This window comes from Notolepis coatsorum, assembly GCF_963971535.1.
Source record: "Notolepis coatsorum genome assembly, chromosome: 6".
Classification (NCBI taxonomy): Eukaryota; Metazoa; Chordata; class Actinopteri; order Aulopiformes; family Paralepididae; genus Notolepis; species Notolepis coatsorum.
This window is the reverse complement of record NC_140170.1, coordinates 162183276-162202786: the sequence shown is the minus strand read 5'-3', so window position 1 is coordinate 162202786 and position 19511 is coordinate 162183276. Positions and strand designations below refer to the sequence as shown.

General features: G+C 46.8%; 1 protein-coding gene across 2 annotated transcripts in view; it reads right to left on the bottom strand.

The window, feature by feature from the left end:
* The window catches only part of LOC311231171 (inositol hexakisphosphate kinase 2-like), a 107913-nt gene extending 100133 nt beyond the window's left edge, over positions 1–7780 (bottom strand). For both annotated transcript variants that reach the window (XM_084317686.1, XM_084317685.1), the window contains exons 1-2: positions 7757–7780; positions 445–569 (exon numbers count right to left, since the gene is read on the bottom strand). The gene's annotated coding sequence lies outside the window, so the exon portion shown is untranslated. The remainder of the gene's footprint in view (positions 1–444; positions 570–7756) is intronic.
* Between the last annotated feature and the right edge of the window lie 11731 nt (positions 7781–19511).

Genomic DNA, 19511 nt, shown 5'->3' with positions numbered 1-19511 from the left:
TTCCCCAAGGGGATCAATAAAGGAATATCTTATCTTATCTTATTTTATCTTAACTTCGAATTAGCCCAGATGAAGGAGGAAAGTGAGTTGTTACTAATATGACTGGTGAGTGTTTCAAACATGGGCTGATCTCAGATCTGTGAAAAACTACACAGATGCACGGCACACATTGGTGTGTGTGTGTGTGTGTGTGTGTGTGTGTGTGTGTGTGTGTGTGTGTGTGTGTGTGTGTGTGTGTGTGTGTGTGTGTGTGTGTGTGTGTGTGTGTCTGTCTGTGTACTGGATGATGGGCTGTGAGAAAACACATGCAATTAGCCTACGTGGTGAATCTGTAGCATTAATCTCCACCTTGAGCTAAGCATGTCAACGGCCAGTCAGCCTCAGTTTCCATTGACACGGAACACCAGCACAGCATGGGAACACTGTAACAGCCGAGACAGATACCTTTACAGGGGCACAGGTAGGTCAGATGGGCCAGACATCACCTCCAGTGGTCAGGAAAAAGGATCTCGTTTCTCCAGGGAAACCTCACACGACTGAGACGACTCCAGTTACGCAAGGCAAGCACTCTGGAACATAGTGTTTTTCAGGAAGTACCCGTCAGTTCATGGGAATAGAGAATGCCTGCTGGTTGTGACATTATCAGTTATGATAATGAAGCATTCCAAACCCAAAATACTCTATTTAACTCTTTTTTTCTATTGCAATAAGACTGGCAAATAGCACGTAATGTACACTGAGGAAATTGATTTCTAATATTAGATTAGATTAAAATGTATTGTCATTATACAGCACAAGTACAGTACAATGAAAATAAGTTTGACATCCAACCACCACAGTGCAAATGTAGCAGTAAAGTGCAACAGCAATATACAATGTACAGGTGGTTATATTTCGTATTTGCATCGCGTCCCGCTCTGAGCCTTACGAGATACTCTGTGATACATATTGTATCTCCCACGAATAAAAAACACATGCACCCCACCTGTATGGGGCCCCGCCCCTAATGGTGGCCACCACCCATATAACCATGACTCTGGTCATGAAACACCCTTCCTCTGTTTTCGTCCCAGCGTATTGGATGCGTGCACCATACGAGTCTAGCGGAATGAAAAGATTAAGGAAGATTAATAATGTTGGAAGCTTACCGGAGGTTGCTGGCCCCTGGCATCTTCGATGCGTGTTTTCGGCGACACGACGGGCCTGTGTTGATGTTCCTCGTTTGATGACTGCACATCGAGGTTCAGCTGTACAAGGCTGGCTGTCGGGCCAGCTTGTACTCAGGTAGGCCCTGTGTCTTCAGGCATGGGTATTAGTGTTAGTAATGCTGGTTTGTTTTGTTAACACAACCATGTTGTGTGTTGGCGCCGGGGGCAGGATGGTTTGGTGAACGTTCTCTGCAGGGAACGGTTTCCAAGCTGTCTTGGGCGTGCTGCTAAAACATCTGAAGCTATGCTACATGCTATCGCTACTGCCGCATGCTATTACTACTGCTAATTGCTATGCTGTTTTAATGTCTCCGCCGTGAGATGTTGTCACTCTCCCGCCTCTTGCCCGGTTCATCAATGAAGGTCAGTCGGTAGCTGTTGTGGGGTTTTTGAGTTCTATTTACCTTTTTCGGGTAAATGGGTTGACAACGGGGTAGGTCGTGGCTAGGTTCCTAGCCAGGTATTTTACCTTGTGTTCCGGCGGGGTTTGTTGAACGGTGTTCCCATCTGGGTTGGCGTCGGGTAGTGGGGCTATGGGTCCAGCCGACATGATAAACATGTTGCGTGTCTGTGCACAGGCAATTGTTGTCTTGGGTCCCACATTGCCTGGCGTTGGGCTGCAGTAGTATAAGGGCAGGGCCGCCTGGGAGAAATGTGAGGCCCTGTGCGTTTTTAGACGCGAGGCCCCCCATCTCCTGGGGCGGCCCTGTGTAGGGGGCTATTGTTTCGTTTTGTCACTCTGCTATGAGAAGGTCTGTCTTGCTACAGCTTTCTCTCCTCTCAAACCATTCATACTGACGGTCAATCGGTATACTGGGGGAGTAGTGCGGGGGGGGGGCTTTGTTTACCTTTTTTGGTAAATGGGCTAAACTAGGGCTGGTGTTCTGTTGTGAATATTTTGAATGAAGACGGGTCTGGTCCGTCTCCCCTTAAACTTTGTGTGTATGGGTTTGCTCATTCTACAGTTTTTGTGGTTTAGCTCTTTTATTCATTTAACCCTTTCATGGTGCACACCACAGTGGAGGGTGCTGTTTGCAATCACCACTGGTGCTCCATGTTAACGTCAGTCCTTTGTTTTTGATATATTGAAACAATGCCCCGCCCGGCCGACACCATGGGTGGGTCGGCCTGGCGAGTGGCTGGTGGGCTGTTAAGGCTTGTACCGCCACGGTATGGAATTGGCAACGATTAGAACTGTGTTCGAATTGGTGTTTTTTCTATTAAAGAAATGGTGTCTGGTGGAGGGGCCTTGAGGGCCAGCCGACGTCGACACATCGCGCGAGGTTGTTGACGTTATTAGCTTTGACCCAGCCGCAAGCTATAACCGCTCAGGGTTCCCCTCTCCGCAGGGGATTTTGGTCTTCTGCTGGAGCGCGGGCTTTATTGTCCTAGGCCCTACACCGCCTCACACCGCGCAGCCAGAAGAAGAGAGAGCACGGCCTCGTCAGCGGCGATGACGGGGCCCTCGACAGGCGGCCATGTTTTTCCCCCGCCAGGGGTATCCTGGGCGTTGATTCGACAGGTGTCCACAAGGCCGACAGCCTTGGCGGCCGAGGGATCGGCCATGTAGGATGGGTTCGGCTTGAACAAACAAGCCGTCACCGTCCTGCCGCAAGCAGCCCGCTCTCCGATCACTCCCTTCCCCAACACCAGCGGGAGAAGTGGGCTCTGATTGTTTCCTTTGGCTGCGGGCCGCGTGCCTTCGTTGATGCGCGGGCGGCCCCACTTTTCGCTTCTCATGGGGACAGGGGCTGACACCCAGTTGATGGCTGAGCCTGGGTCTGTCCGTGAGAATGTTGTGCTGTCAAGCGGCTCCCACACCTTGAACTGTGTTGGTTGAGCCTGGTGTTACGTCTGTCAACTTAAGTGTTGTCAGCAGGGGGGCTCGAAACCTTTTGAGGCACACAGTGCGGGCTTCCCCGGCCTCGCCTTCGCCAGGCCAGGTATCATGTTGGTGCCTCCCACTCCTGAAATATTGGCAAGTGGTCGCAGCTCACATGGTTTGGGGTGGTAGTAATATCACTGCAGGGCTACGGTGTGTAGGAACCCATGGGGGCCTTACACCTTGCATGTCCGGCTGCAGAACAACTCCTTCAGCATGTTCTGGAGGGGTGTTCAGTGGGTTTTTTTTTTTTTTTTTTTCATCGGAAGCCCCCCGTATCAGATCGGCCATTTCTGTCGGGGTTCCCCCTTGGGTGCGATTGCCTCGTGGGTGTGTCAGGGTCAGGTGTTCCGACACGGAACGCGCTCCTCGCACGGTTCCGGGGTTGTCTACGCACAGCGGGGGGACCGGGCCAACTATCTACAGTTCCTGGCGGACCTGCGCCACGTGACGGCGGGTGCGTTGGGAGTGTCGTCACATATGACTACGGCAGTACCATATGTCGAGGTAGATGGAGAGAACGGTGAGGCGGGGACTTGTGTTTACACAACCCCACCCGTTTTCAGGTTTGGTACAGACCCTGTTGTCGGGGTCTCCAGCAGGGACAGCTCTGGTCGACGAGATCCAATCTCTGTGGACGAAGCAAGCCATCGTCGTGGCGTTCTCCTCCCGGTGTTCTCAGCCCGAGAAGTCGGGAGGGAGGGGTGTAAGACCCAGGCTGGACCTGTCCCATGGGAAGGTTCAGCATTTTTTGGATCGTCTCCTACCTGTTGAACACTGTCAGGTGGGGGTCTGGTTCTCCTCCATAGACCTGTAGGATGCGTATGCGCATCCCCGATCTTCCATCCTAGGGCTTACCTACGCTTCCTTTGCAGGGTTAGCGTATGAGTACCAGAGGCTGCCGTTCGGTTTTCTCTGGCTCCCCGCATCTTCACCAAGTGCGTGGAGGCCGCACTGGGGCCTTTGCGTCGTCCGGGGTTACGGAGTGTTCTGCCCTGATGACGTTCTGGTCCTTCGCGGTCAAGGTGGATCGTCAGGTCTCATACCAGGCAGGTCTCTACCAGCCTGGGGTTGCTGTAGACTGGATGTAGAGTATTCCTCTTCCCAGTCAACGGTTGGAGGGCTATGGGCATCCATTTCAGAGCGTGTTGTCAACACGCTCGGGAGGTTCCGGCCTAGGACGGTTACGGCGCTGTCTCACGTCGCGTTTTCACCGACGCCTCCCTCGCTGGTGATGCGTCGGGCCAACGCAGTAGGGGGCAGCTGGCAAACCATGCTGCCCGGTCTGCGCTACGTTCAATGTGTTGGTGTTGAAAGCGGTCCTTCTGGTCCACAAATGGTGTTGATCAGGACAGACGTTACGACGTCAGTGTCGTGTATCGACAGACAGGGAGGAGTACGCTCCCCCTGTCTGCACCAGGCGGCGGGCGGCTGGCTATGGGCGTCCTCCATCTGCGCGGCCTGAGGGCTCCCCACATCCCCGGCAGGGAGAATGTGGGTGCAGGTGTACTGTCGCGGGGCGGCCCTCATCCTGACGGGTGAGGATTGCGTCTGGACATGGCCAGGCGGGTCTGGGACCGATGCCGTGCCGCCAGGGATTCTTCCCCATACATCTGTTAGGTCAGTTGTTGGGACGGGTACGTTGAGGGGCGCAGGTTCTTGATCCTGATGGTGTTACCATCTGGAATGCGCATGCTCCCTCCACTGTCGCGCTTACGCGGGCAGATGACGTATGTTCCAAGTGTGGTGTAAGGTGGGGGGCCGGGACTCAGTCTCCTGCCCCCTGGATGCTGTCCTTAGTTACCTCCAGTCTCTCCTTGATAGACTGTCGGCTTCGACGGTGAGGGTATATGCAGCAGCTATATCCTCCTATCATGAGGGGTTTGAGGGGATGTCTTGTTCAGCCACCCTCTTGTGAAGCGTTTCCTACTTGGCGCTCGACGCGTTAAGCCGGTGCAACGCTCCTTGGCTCCGACTTGGGATCTTCAATTGGTCCTCGGTCGGTTGTCCTTGGCCCCGTTTGAGCCGCTCGAGCGGGCGCCGTTGGGACAGCTGTCCTTCAGGACCGCGTTCCTTCTGGCTGTCACTTCCGCTAAACGCGTAGGTGAGCTCTGTGCTCTCTCGGTACGTCCAGAGTGCCTGTCTTTTCGGACCGATTGCGGTGTCACTCTGCGACCTGATCCTGCTTTCGTGCCTGAGAATATCCGGAGTTCCTTCCGCTCCCGGGATATTGTGGTTCAGGCGTTTCGTCCTCCTCCTCACACTAGTGAGTTAGATGCGGGCCTTCACCTGTCATGTCCAGTCCGTGCTTGGGGATTTACCTCAGCCGTACTCAGGATTTCAGGGTTACCGACCAGCTTTTTGTCTGTTACGGTGGGGCTCGTGCTGGTAAGGCACTGTCGGAGCAGCGTCTGTCCCATTGGTTGTGCGAGGGTGTTGCCCTCTGCTACACGCTGGCTGGGCAGGATCCCCCTGGGGCCGTCAGGGCGCACTCCACTCGTGGGGTGGCTGCCTCTGCCGCTCTCCTGGGTGGGGCCTCGGTGGAGGCCATCTGTGCTGCAGCTTCATGGTCCTCCCCGGGCTCCTTTGTAAGGTTTTACCTCATGGACATGACCGGGGGTTCTGTCTCCCAGGCGGTTCTGGGGTCTGTGGCCTTTCCTGCTTCCCGTCCTTTGGTCGGGTAGCAGGAGTGTGTGGGTATGGGCCACAGTGTGTTGGGTCACACGTGGTTCCGCCTGTACGGTGTGTTCAAGGGGTTCTAGCTCTCTCTTGTTCGCATTCAGGTGGAGTTGACTGCGCCCCCCCTTCATTAGGAAGGATGGGGTGACAGGGCTCCCCGCACCCCTTGATGTGGGCTTACGGGTCCTCAGGGGGTACATCTGTCGGGTCTCGCGCCCGCTCTTCCCCATTATCTCGTAAGGCTCAGAGCGGGACGCGATGCAAATACGAAATATAACGAAAGGTTATGTAGATAACCTAGTTATATTAGTATTGGCTGAGCGTCCCGCTCTGCGCGCCCTGAGTTCCCTCTTGAGGGATCTTTTCCTGGGACGGGTTTTTGGCGAGGAAGGGTGTTTCATGACCAGAGTCATGGTTATATGGGTGGTGGCCACCATTAGGGGCGGGGCCCCATACAGGTGGGGTGCATGTGTTTTTTATTCGTGGGAGATACAATATGTATCACAGAGTATCTCGTAAGGCTCAGAGCGGGACGCTCAGCCAATACTAATATAACTAGGTTATCTACATAACCTTTCGTTAAACTGGGTAGAAATGAGAAAATATACAAATTAGTACTACTGAGTGTAGTGTTAATCAGATGTATGTGTACATAGTTGTAGTATATAAATAGAGACAGTATGACTACTACTGGCCAGCAGCATAAATAACTAGTAAGAGTAGGATATGTACAGATATAGATATAATAAAGGACTATGTGCATTGTGCAGGTATGTACAGACAGCTGAGGATAGGTATATATGCGGTAGGAATAAATATATATATATGGTATATACAGCATTATAGTACATGCTATCATACAGAGCTAAGGGTTATGTGCAGGTGTACAAGCAAGTATATAGAAGAGTTATGTGCAGGTATATTCAGACAAATATGGGTAGGCTATATATATATATATATATATATATATATATATATATATATATATATATATGCGGTAATATAAAGATATAAATGTAAATACATGCTATCAACATATATGGGTAGACAGTGAATATCAGTGAAAGACATGTGGAATAACTGATAGCCCAAAGCCACAGTGACACAAGAGAACACAGAGTGAATATAATTAATATAATGAACCTATATTTGGGAATATAGACAGTTGTCTAACAGTATAAAAAACGACAGGGCCACAGAGGAGGCAGGTCATTAGAGGCAGCATTATAAATGTAACTGTGCTGGAAGGCCAATAAGGCCATCCTGAATAGTAACCATTTGAACTTGTTACCTCCTCATACTAAAGGAGAAACACTCTCTCTCACTCTTATTATGTGCCCATGGCATGCCCACATTTATGACATGAGATAAGATATTGCTTTATTGATCCCCTTGGGGAAATTCGGGGGTCATAGCAGCATGTGGCAGGGGAGATCTGAATATAATAATATGAGAGAAATCAACAGTGTAAACAATGTGAGGGTCTGTATGCCCTATTAGTTATATTATACGTTACAATAAATATAAGCAATAAAGAATTTGAATCTGAATATACATTATGAGTAGTCAGACATACTGGCTAGCTCAATGTTATGCATGTGTAGCTCTCACAGAAGTGATCGCGAGAGTTAACAAAAACGTAATTAACGTGTAGTAAAGCTCGCTTTGTTTTAGTTTATGTATTGCAGCTATTTTTCTTCTCAATATAGCTAACGTTAACGTACCGCTTAAACTTATTGTTTACTACCGTTACTGTAGGTTAACTCATGTTTCTATAACGTCAATACGATTTTCTAAATAAATGAACATAACGTTAGCTAGCTGGCTAACACAATAAGTAGCATAATACAATATCTAATATATGAACGTTATATCTATGAATAGTAAGCCGTTTCATAGCTAAAAGTTACCAAGCTAACGTAGGTTTTTTTCCCCTAATTTGTATTACAACGCAATACGTAGGAGGAACATTACTGTTAATTGTTACCTCTTCTCCGAAGAACTGGACGTCAACTGTACATTTCCGCTATCTGTAGAGCTCTCTTGATTGGCTACAAAGTGATGCCATAGCAACCACCATGATGATGCAGATGCAAACCAGAGCCAATACATGGCTCTGATGCAAACCATTGGCTAACCTCGTTCCCAGCTTTATCTCGTGAGATATGTTGCTATGAAATGAGCATTCTCGAAGACACGCTGACGTCGCGAGACCGCCGCCATCTTGGTATTGGGGAAACAAACATTTCTACCATCAAATGTATGAGTTGAGCTCCGTTTTTATTACATATTTTATCACATTCTTGTTCATTTCATAACTTTTTCATATCATTTGTTTTGAAAATATTGAGGCCAACATGGCATTTAACTATTTCGAAAGCCTTTCTGGTGATTCTAAGTGCATGTTTCCCCAAAGCCATAGACAAGAAAGTTAAAAAGACAGGAAGTTGACTTCGAGGATTGATTGATTGAACATTTTAATGAACAGATTGCAGAATGGGTAGGCTACAGTACAGTACAGCTCAATACCCACAATTGTTAAGTGGATGCAGTCAGACCAGAGAAAGACTCTCGTCTTGTTTACATCAGGGTCCCCCATTTTCACAAAATAAGGGGGGAAACATTATATTTATTCCAACATGACTGCCTATAACCAATGCTAACTGCTTTCAAAAGAAAGTGATGTTTACAAGATCCAGTAAGAAGACATCAAATTATAAAAATGTTGTTGATATGTTTCTCATATATCAACACAAACTGTAGCAATGAATGAATGATTCCGTTCACATTCCGTGAAAAGCTATGCAATTACTGACAGTGGCAGTGAGGCACATACGTGTGATAGGACGGATGGGTCAGTAGAAGCCCAGATGACAGCACCAAATTAATTAGTTAGTAAATAGCCCATAAAAAAAAGCATACTAATTAAGTAATTGCAGAATTCTCAGAAATATCAGGATATTGTAGTGATTGTACATAATTCACACAACTGTTGTTGGGAATATTAGTTCCCCCCGAACGATTTATGGTGTGGCACTTCCTGCCACCGACATTCATTCTATCTATCAAGTCAAGTACGTCGACATGTTTTACTGATGAATATTAAAGGAGTTACGTTCAGCTTCGAGACACCGCCTCCGACTCCTTTCTCTCAGCACTACAATATAAAGACAGAATATAAGACAGAATATAAGACAGAAATAATGCCCATAAATGAAATAATTGAGGAACTGCCCGAATGTCTTTAGGTTTTAGTTATTTATGATGTAACATAAGAGCATGCAAAAAGCAATTATTTAAGGACAACTTAGAACAAGTGGTAAAGGATTTAGGAAATTACCTCTTAAAATGGAAAAATATACCCCTTATATATATATATATATATATATATATACATACATTGTCATCTCTGTCATAAATCTCTCAACTCTGCCTACAGAAGAGTGATAAAAGCATGCAGAGTCCCTGACCAAGGAGACACAATGAGGAGAGAGAACGCAGAGGCACACTTGACGTGCAGACAGGATGGGATGCAGCATAACCCCTGAGTCATGTTGATATGGCACATTGCATCACATGACCATTAAGATTTACTATGATACGTGAGAATATAAATTATGTGATTATCTAATGTGATTTTCCATACCCAAGAAGATATGGTATATGATACACAATATTGCTACCAAGAAGGTCCTTCTGAATATCAGCCCTAGTACCTACAGTATTAAAAAAAAAATGCCTACTAGACAGTATGAGATTTCGGTATCTGGGCCATCAGTGTTTTGCTACAGTATCTCATGACAGTTCTCCTGGGCGCAAGAGGATTACAATACCACACATACCCTCTCTGTGCCACTGAGATCAACAGAGATCAACTGGTGAGAGAGGGGTCAGGGAGCCTGGAGGTACACCGTGTACCCAGTCTCAAATGAAACAGGACATTATGTTAGTTAGCGACTGATGTTTGCAGGGAACTAGGCGTTACTTGACATAACTATAGAGAGAAATGTTAGCAGGGAACTAGGCATTACCTGCCCTAAATGTTAGCAGGGAACTAGGCATTACCTGCCCTAAATGTTAGCAGGGAACTAGGCGTTACCGGACCTAAAGCTTAGGGAGGGGGGGGGGGGTTGGACATTTACGGGGGCCAGTTTCGAATTGCAGCCTCCCGTAGGTGCTCTTTGAGAGCGGTTTTGAAGGTGGGTGGGTAGGGATTCACATTTTTTATGTCATAATTGCTAAATGTGTTTAGTCCCTTGTTTGAGCCGAATCTGGGTTGAACATGATTTGTGGAACTCCTTCTGGTGTTGTGGTCGTGGTATTCACTGACCTTTGGGAAGTATTTCCACATGTACATGGGAAATGTACTTCCATGTACTTCCCAGATACTCTGAACTTCCTTAACTGTCTCAGGTGGTAGAGGCGCTGCTTCGCCTTTTTTACGACTGAGTCTATGTGTGTTGTCCATGTCAGATCCTCTGAGATGTGGACCCCCAGGTACTTAAAGCTGCTCACCCTGTCCACGGTAGCCCCGTTTATCCTCAGTGGTGTGTGTGTCTCCTGCTGTCCTCTCCTATAATTCACGATCAGTTCCTTGGTTTTACCAATGTTCAGGAGCATGCTGTTGTCCTGGCACCAGTGTTCCAGTACCTCAACCTCCTCCCTGTAGGCCTTCTCGTTGTTGTCGGAGATCAGCCCCACCACCACTGTGTCGTCCGCAAACTTCACTATGGAGTTGGAGCTGAACTTGGCCACACAGTCATGTGTGTATAGTGAGTACAGCAGGGGGCTCAGAACACAGCCCTGGGGGGACCCGATGCTCAGGGTGATGGTGTTGGAGGTCTGACCCCCCACCCTGACCGCCTGGGGCCTTTCACTCAGAAAGTCCAGTATCCAGGCACTCAGAGCGGAGCTCAGACCCAGCTCGATCAGCTTGTCCACCAGTCTGGTGGGGACTATGGTGTTGAACGCTGAGCTGTAGTCAATGAACAACAGTCTCACATAGCCCCCCTTCTGGCTGTCCAGGTGAGAGAGTGTGCTGTGCAGTACTTGGGAGACCGCATCATCAGTGGACCTGTTTGGCCTGTATGCAGATTGCATAGGGTCCACTCTCAGTAGTCTGCTACGGTCTTGTGCAGTGCTATTCCCAAACCAGGAGGTGATATTGCCAGTCAGGATGCTCTCTATTGTGCATGAGTAGAAGTTCTTGAGGATCTTCTGACTCACGTTGAACTTCCTTAAGCGCCTAAGGAAGTAGAGGCGTTGCCGTGCCTTCTTGATAACACTGTCAATGTGTGTGGTCCAAGACAGTGAACCAGTTCATTGTATTCATAGTATTGTTCTTGAATGCAGTGGTACAATTTTGGAAGTAATTTATCGATAGATGTTTTTCCACAATTTAATATGCATTCAGACAAAATGTAGCCTTTTATCCCCAGTTCTAATTATACAAGTTCTTGGCATTCGGTAAGAACCAGCGTACAGTACAAAAGACCAACAGTTTACAGATTACAAACATTTTGTGTGAATTGTGGCTTTGATTTGATGACGCAAATCAGCATCCAGGCATTTGCAAAAGGTCAGAAGTGTAACCGCGCTGATCTGACTGTGGCAGACAGAGATCACACACCGAACAAGCCCCCTACTGTTCTCCCTACTTGTTCTGGGCAGAGTGAGTGGGCTAGACGCTTACTCCTCAGCCACTATGTTGAGACAATACAGCTCCTCTGTCCCCAAGGAGAAGGAGAGGATAGGTCACATTCTGTCCCCTCACGTGAGGACAACCTCACAATAACAAGGAGAGGATAGGTCATGTTCTGTCCCCTCGCGTGAGGACAACCTCACAATAACAAGGAGAGGATAGGTCACATTCTGTCCCCTTGCTTGAGGATAACCTCCCGATAAGAAGGAGAAGATGGGTCACGTTCTGTGCCCTTGTATGAGGACACCCTTGCAGTGTTACATTAGAGGGGCTTGAGTTGCGTTATGTGTCACCATAGATACAAATAAAAGGCTCTTCTAATTTAAAACCCGCCTGTCATGCTTTCCTCCTCGAGGGGAATTCGTCTCAGAACAAGCAGACACTTCCTTGTGTTACGCAACAGCTGCTGTTGACCATCTGCACCATTGTGTTTGGAAGATCACAAAAGTAGCCTTTGATTACAGTGGCGTGTCCCGTGCACTTGTGTCTTCTGTAAGCCTAGCAGCCTATTTCAGCCTGATGGCTTCACGACTGAACACGTAAACGGTTCAGGGTTTGGAAAGGGAAGGACACGAAGGAAAATTACTCAACGTGATGCAAATATAATGTCCCAATGTCCTAAAACAATACAATGAAATACAAAAGGTGGTTGCGTCAGGTGGGTCTATGTGGGAGAAACTGTGGAATGTGTGGACACCTTCACTTTCTATGCATCAGGTGTCTTGCTTAAAGGAACATGTCAACATTACGGGGAATGCGCTTACCATCTTCTCCAGAGTCAGATAGATACCAATTACCAACAGCTAAGCTAGCTAATCCATATCCGCTTCCATTCATTCATCATTGTGCTAAGCCAGGCGAGGCTTGCAGCCGGATAGCTCAACATGTCATTTAAATGAAATCATAACACCACAGCGTACCGTCAGGCAGTATGAAACTCTATTACTATGGAACTAAATTGCTCACCTCCTGTCTATGTTTTAATCTAATTATACTCCCATTATCTGTTTGTTTTCTATGTTAACCCTTTCACTACCACACTACAGACGGTTAACCCTTTCACTACCACACTACAGACGGTTAACCTTCTGTAGTGTGGTAGTGAAAAGGGTTAACCCTTTGTAGTGTGGTAGTGAAAGGTTAACCTTCTGTAGTGTGGTAGTGAAAGGTTAACCTTCTGTAGTGTGGTAGTGAAAAGGGTTAACCCTTTGCAGTGTGGTAGTGAAAGGGTTAACCTTCTGTAGTGTGGTAGTGAAAAGGGATAACCTTTTGCAGTGTAGCAGTGAAAGGGTTAACCTTCTGTAGTGTGGTAGTGGAAGGGTTAAGCTCCAATTAAATAGGTCCAGTTGATGGAGGAGGAAGGGCTAAAGAGGGGGAGGAGCTGCTGTGCACTGCGCTTGTGTATATAAGTCACCGTTGTTCAGATTACGCAAGGCTTCAAGTGATGCCAACCTCACAGGAATGTCTGAGGGAGGCTGGGAGCTGTCTTGGAACTGGAGCTAGAATGAATAGAGTTAATCTAATTAGAGCAAAAACACCCCCCATGCCCCCCCCAACCCCCCCCCCCCCCCCCCCCCCTCCATGTCCGCCCCGGCACTGGAACTGGGTCCCACCTGTGTGTTTTATTCAATTATCAAATTGAATCAGGGAGGCGAGGGGGGGGGGGGGGGAGCTTGATTGGGTCTTCATGCGTTCCCTGTGGCTCTCAAGGAGTCCCAGGAACAAAGCCACCTAGAAACCAACCTTCGGTAGCAGAAGGGTACTGAAAGTGGGAGTGAGTGAGCGAGTAAGTGAGGGAGTGAGTGTGAGAATGAGTGGGTGAAAAGGGAGGATGTCAGAACTCTTGTGTAACCTCAGGATGACACAGCAGCAAATGACATAGCAACAAATGGGAGAACATTGGTTAGGTTAAAGTAATTGTATGTAATTAGTAATGACATAGATGCTTTGTGTGCATTTTAGACTAATAACAAGAGTTGTCGGTTCCTGGGTTTCCACTACATTTAGTTGTCAAATATATGAATGTTGATCATAGATGATGCTATGTCTTCTAGCCCGCCCAATCTGTGTTGTTCCTCTACTAAATTATAGAGTTTAGAGAGTAGGAGGTGAAATCTATTTGGAAAAGGGACACTGTGTTCTCAAGTGCTCAAAAACACATGCACACACAGAGATACACACAGAAACACACTGTAATTGCTTTAAAATTGCAGATAGAGCATAAAGATACATGTGCACACACTTGCACAGATAGAACGCTGACACACACTCTCTCACACACACACACACACACACACACACACACAAACACACACACACACACACACACACACACACACTGTAATTGCTTGTAATTAGGATGCATACGGTAGACAACTGATAGACACACACACAGCATAAAGATATGCTTGCGGTTTGCACACAGACACTCGCTCACACACACTGTAATTGCTTGAAATTAGAATGCATATAGCACATAGGCTTCTTGTGTGTAAGCTCATGCGCACACACATACTGTACACACGAACATGCACACACACACGCACACACGCACACACTACCTCTTCTTCATTGACTCCAGAGCCCAGCAGGTCATAAGAACATTTTGCACCTCCTTCATTACCTTTGTCAATCCCCTTCCTGGCTCGCTCTCTGAACCTCATGCCCTCCTTTCATTATCAATGCACTGCTGATTAGTACACCACCACTGAGAGCTGCTCGGCCATTCACTCAGGTTTCAATGGAGATGACGCAAATCCCCGAACTACTGGGTGCCCGCGGTGACAGAGGACTAACTCTCTCCAACCAACCACCTCTCTCCTGCCACAGCGCGCCTGGGCCTGGCAATAAGCTATAGGAAGCAGCTCAGAACAGAACAGAACAGAACATGTACACGGACTGGACCGGGTCCAGGGCCCTGTCGCAGGCACGGTGCTAGGCTGAGGGAGACTGGTCCTGGGACTCTCCCTGGAGGTGGACACTGGCCCTTTATCCAGAGAGCAGCGAGAACACCACCAAGTAACAACAACACTACCCTGGCAGGACTGCAGTTACCTAAATCAGCAGCAGGGTTTGTTACATGATAATGACTTTGTCCTCAAGTGTGTGTCCAACTGAAGAAGGAATGAAATGACGATTAGGCTACACTGTTCTCCGTTAAAAAGATGTTCTGTCTTCATCCTTATGTTTGTACCCAGTTTGCACCCAGTTTAATCACCTGTACATTGTATATTGCTGTTGCACTTTACCGTTACATTTGCACTCTGGTTGGATGCCAAACTTATTTTCGTTGTACTGTAGCCTACCTGTGCTGTATAATGGCAATACATTTTAATCGAATCGAATCTAATGTTTAATGGCTGCAATGCTCTGACCTTACAAAGATGGTTTAACTATTTTGACTGGACAATATACCTAGGCTAAATACCAAGCAGTCACTAATAGAGGCCTTGCACAGAATGTTTAGAATGGCCAGTTGTACATTGGACGGTTGCCATGTGCAAAACAACAATTTTAACAGTAGTGGAAGAAGTACACTATACTATACTATACTATACTGCGGTCACAGAGGCACTTCACTTAGCAAAAGCGAAAGGCCTCTCCTCTGTCCTGATTCTCCTAGATCTATCTGCAGCCTTCGACACAGTCAACCACCAGATCCTCCTTGCGGCCCTCGCAGGAATGGGAGTGGCTGGCTCTGCGCTGACATGGCTGTCATCATACCTCAATGACCGCTCCTACCAAGTGTCATGGAGAGGGACCCTGTCGGCCACCCGCCCCCTGCGGACGGGTGTCCCCCAGGGCTCGGTTTTAGGACCCCTTCTCTTCTCCCTCTACACTAAATCACTGGGTAACATTATCACGTCTCATGGCTTCTCCTACCATTGTTATGCCGACGATACTCAACTCTTCCTCTCCTTCCCTCCCTCAGATATCCACGTCTCTGAGCGGATCTCGGCCTGTCTGTCCGACATCTCAGCCTGGATGACGTCCAACCACCTCAAACTGAACCTAAGCAAAACAGAATTGCTCCACCTGCCGGCCAAATCCTCCCCCCTAACCGACCTTTCAATCACAGTCGAGAATGCAGCTGTGACTGCGTCCCCGACCGCCAAGAACCTTGGTGTTGTCCTCGACGACCAGTTGAACTTCTCTGCTCACATCGCAGCGACGACCAGAACCTGCCGATTCCTCCTGAGCAACGTCAGAAGGATCCGCCCCTTCCTGACAAAAGAAGCCACCCAACTCCTCGTCCAATCAACAGTCATCTCCCGCCTCGACTACTGCAATGCACTGCTCGCTGGCCTCCCGGCCACTGCCACTAAGCCTCTTCAACTCATTCAGAACGCAGCGGCCCGCCTGATCTCAAACCTACCGAAGTCGGCCCATGTCACCCCACTTCTTAGGGACCTGCACTGGCTCCCCATTGCTGCACGAATCCGCTTCAAGGCCCTCGACCTAGCATACAGTGCGGCAAAGGGAACCGCTCCCGCCTACCTCCGGTCAATGGTCTCTAACTACACACCCTCAAGACCCCTACGCTCTGCATCTTCTGGCCGCCTCAGACCTACTCCTATCCAAGCTCCGGGAGGGTCATCAAAGAGAAGTCGCCTATTCTCAGTCCTTGCCCCACAATGGTGGAATGAACTACCCACCCCAGTTAGGACAGCCGAATCACGTCCAATCTTTCGCCGTCGACTAAAGACGCACTTCTTCAACCATTATCTGAATAAAAATAAAAAAAACAATAAAAAAAAATCGAACCCTAACTAACCGTACTGTCATGCACTTGTCCTAATAAACTAACCTACACTGTAGCACTCAACACTTTGATGAACATTGTTGCTCAGCTGATAGAGTTGTGCCCTTCCTGATGGCTTGTCGTACAGAACTTGTAAGTCGCTTTGGATAAAAGCGTCAGCTAAATGACTAAATGTAAATGTAAATGATATACTATACTATACTATACTATACTATACTATACTATACTATACTATACTATACCCAGATAAAGGAGTACTCTGGTAAAAGTAAAAGTCATCCATTCAAATTATACTTAAGTAAAAGTAGAGAAGTATTTTCTATTGAATGTACTTAAGTATCTAAAGTAAAAGTATGCATTCTACAGTGGTATGACGTATGTGGTCCAGTTATGCTGCTCTGATTAAAGGTTATGTTAAAGTGATATGTGGTCCAGTTATGCTGCTCTGATTATGTCCTCTTGATATTGACAGGCTTCAAATGTGAAAGCATATCATCTTTATACATTTTACCCTGTTTTCTATGCAAAATATTTTTCTTCAAAGTAACTAGTCGTACAGAACTTGTAAGTCGCTTTGGATAAAAGCGTCAGCTAAATGACTAAATGTAAATGTAGTAACTGATGAGTTCAGATAAATGTAGTGGAGTAAAAAAGAAAGAAAAATACAATATTTCCTAATGTAGTGGAGTAAAAGTATAAAGTGAAAATACTCACGTATTTTCAAGTACAAGTAGCTCGAAATTGTACTTACTTAATTACTTTCCACCACTGTATTTTGAATAGTATCCACCCCTACAGTGTAGGTCACTTGCTTCTCAAATTCTGTGCGAACAGCGCCATCTTGCGTCGAAGTAGGATATAAGCGTTCGGTGGGAGACAGTTATTATACAATTGAAACCGTTGTTTCTTCCAACATGGAGGAGAACATTTCTGTGCATTTATTAATGTAAACCTTTTGTGAAAGGTCTAAATAAATTTTAAAAAAAAAGTCACTTGACCTGCCGAAACCAGGGATCGAACCAGGGACCTTTAGATCTTCAGTCTAACGCTCTCCCAACTGAGCTATTTCGGCTTGTGTGGTATACCAATTTTTCGAGATGCTCAAAAATACGGCAATCTCGTGTATCTCGTCGAATGGGCGGTTATTGTAGGCCGGTGTTCTGCCGAATTCTACTACCTCCTCGAAAACTGCTGCCGTAGCGCGAATCGCCTATATCTTTTGACAGCTGGGTGACGTCACCCTATAGTTCACTCCGAACTCCAACAGGTGTACCGACATGTTATCATCTACAAATACATTCAGCTGCAAAGCCAATTACATGCAAATATTTACATGCTTATACAGTTCAAAAGGTGCAATGAAAAACATATGTTTAAGATATTGTTTAAGATATATCAACAAGACTCAACATGACGATCGTCAGCAAGGTGGCAGAATATTGTACACCAATGGTGCTACGGTAGGGGTGGGACGTTTTAACAGTTAGGACCGTAGATATAATAGAACGTGCACAAGTAAACCACCGCCGCCGGGGAAAGATGGCGTGACAGTAGTAACTACAGCTAGCGACAATTCTAGAAGTACCACACTCTAGAAGTCAGACGAAGCTATGACGAAGTTCGGCTGCATTTTTATTTACTGCCCCACAATATATTTGATTTCTGAAGTATAATCACCTTGGTCCATTGATTGATTGATTGATTGAAAAGTTTATTAACAGATTGCAGAATGGGTACAGTACAGTACATCTCAATACATACAATTGTTAAGGGGATGCAGACCAGAGAAAGACTTTCGTCTTGTTTACATCAGGGTCCCCCATTTTCAATTCATCATAACATATATGACATACATGACATACAGATAGACAGTACTGCTACATCTATACATTTATGACATATCAGATTTGCAAATACAGTACTGTTTGTGATACAAAAGTGTCCAGAAAAGGAGTGTATATACATTTGGCGTAGAAACTGTACATTGGAGGAGGTTGGTGGGGTGGGGTTGGGTGAGGGCTGTACATTGGAGGTGGGGGGGGGGGGGGGGGGGGGGGGGTTGGGTAGGGGACACACACACATTTTACACTGTACATTGGAATATTGACAAAGCCTTACTTGGTCATTTACTGTACAACTAGGTTAGGACATTTGTAGGGGCCAGTTTCGAATTGCAGTCTCACGTAGGTGTTTTTTGAGAGTGTTTTTGAAGGTGGGTAGTGATTCACATTCCTTTACAGCTTTAGGCAGGGCGTTCCACATTGATGTGGCATAATTGCGAAACGTGTTTAGTCCCTTGTTTGAGCCGAATCTGGGTTTTACATGATTTGTGGAGCTCCCTCTGGTGTTGTGATCGTGGTATTCACTGACCTTTGGGAAGTATTTTGACATGTACATGGGTACCTTGGTCGCGTAGTGTATCTTGTAGACCAGGCCCATTGCAAGTTGCTGTACTCTGTCGTCTACTCTAAGCCATCCTAGGTTGTCAAAGTGGGCAGGGGTGAGGTGGGTTCTAGGAGTCAGGTCAAGTAGTAGTCTGACTAGCTTGTTTTGAGATGTTTGTAATTTGTTTTTTAGTGCCTTTGAGGTGCTTTGGTACCATGAGGTGCAAGCATAGTCGTAGTACCCTTGAATGAGTGCTCCTGCTAGAGTCTTCAGGGTATTCTTGTTTACCAGAGAGGAGATCCGGTACAAGAATCGCGTTCGTTGGTTGACTTTTTTTATTACATTGGATGCCATTTTGTCACAGGAAAGATTAGCCTCTAGGATGGAACCCAGGTAGGTAATTTCATCTTTCCTTGTGATAATATTGTCACCCACTGTAACCGAGAAGCCGTCGGTCTTGCTGAGTTTGTTATTTGAACCGAAGAGAATGGACTCTGTTTTGCCCATGTGTAATGATAGTTTGTTGTCGGCGAGCCATATGCAGATTTTGCCTAGTTCCATCAATACATTTGGTAGGTTACTGTTCTGAACCAGAAAGTTCCGTGTCCATTCCATGGTCCAGTTGTTCCAACTTGACCTGTCTGTGGCGGCCATGTCTGGCCATAGGTCTCGGTTCTAGCTTGGGAAGAGAACGGTTAGTAGCCTACTCGCATGACGATTTGACTTTCCTCCTCGGCGCCTACCATAATATTTATAGGAATACTATAGTATCAAAATAATCTATAAATTGGTGAATAATTGTCTGTATGCCTATCATTAACCATTCGATAATATAGGTGCATTAATAGAGGCTTTGCACGGATTGATTGAATGAAAATTTTATTAACAGATTGC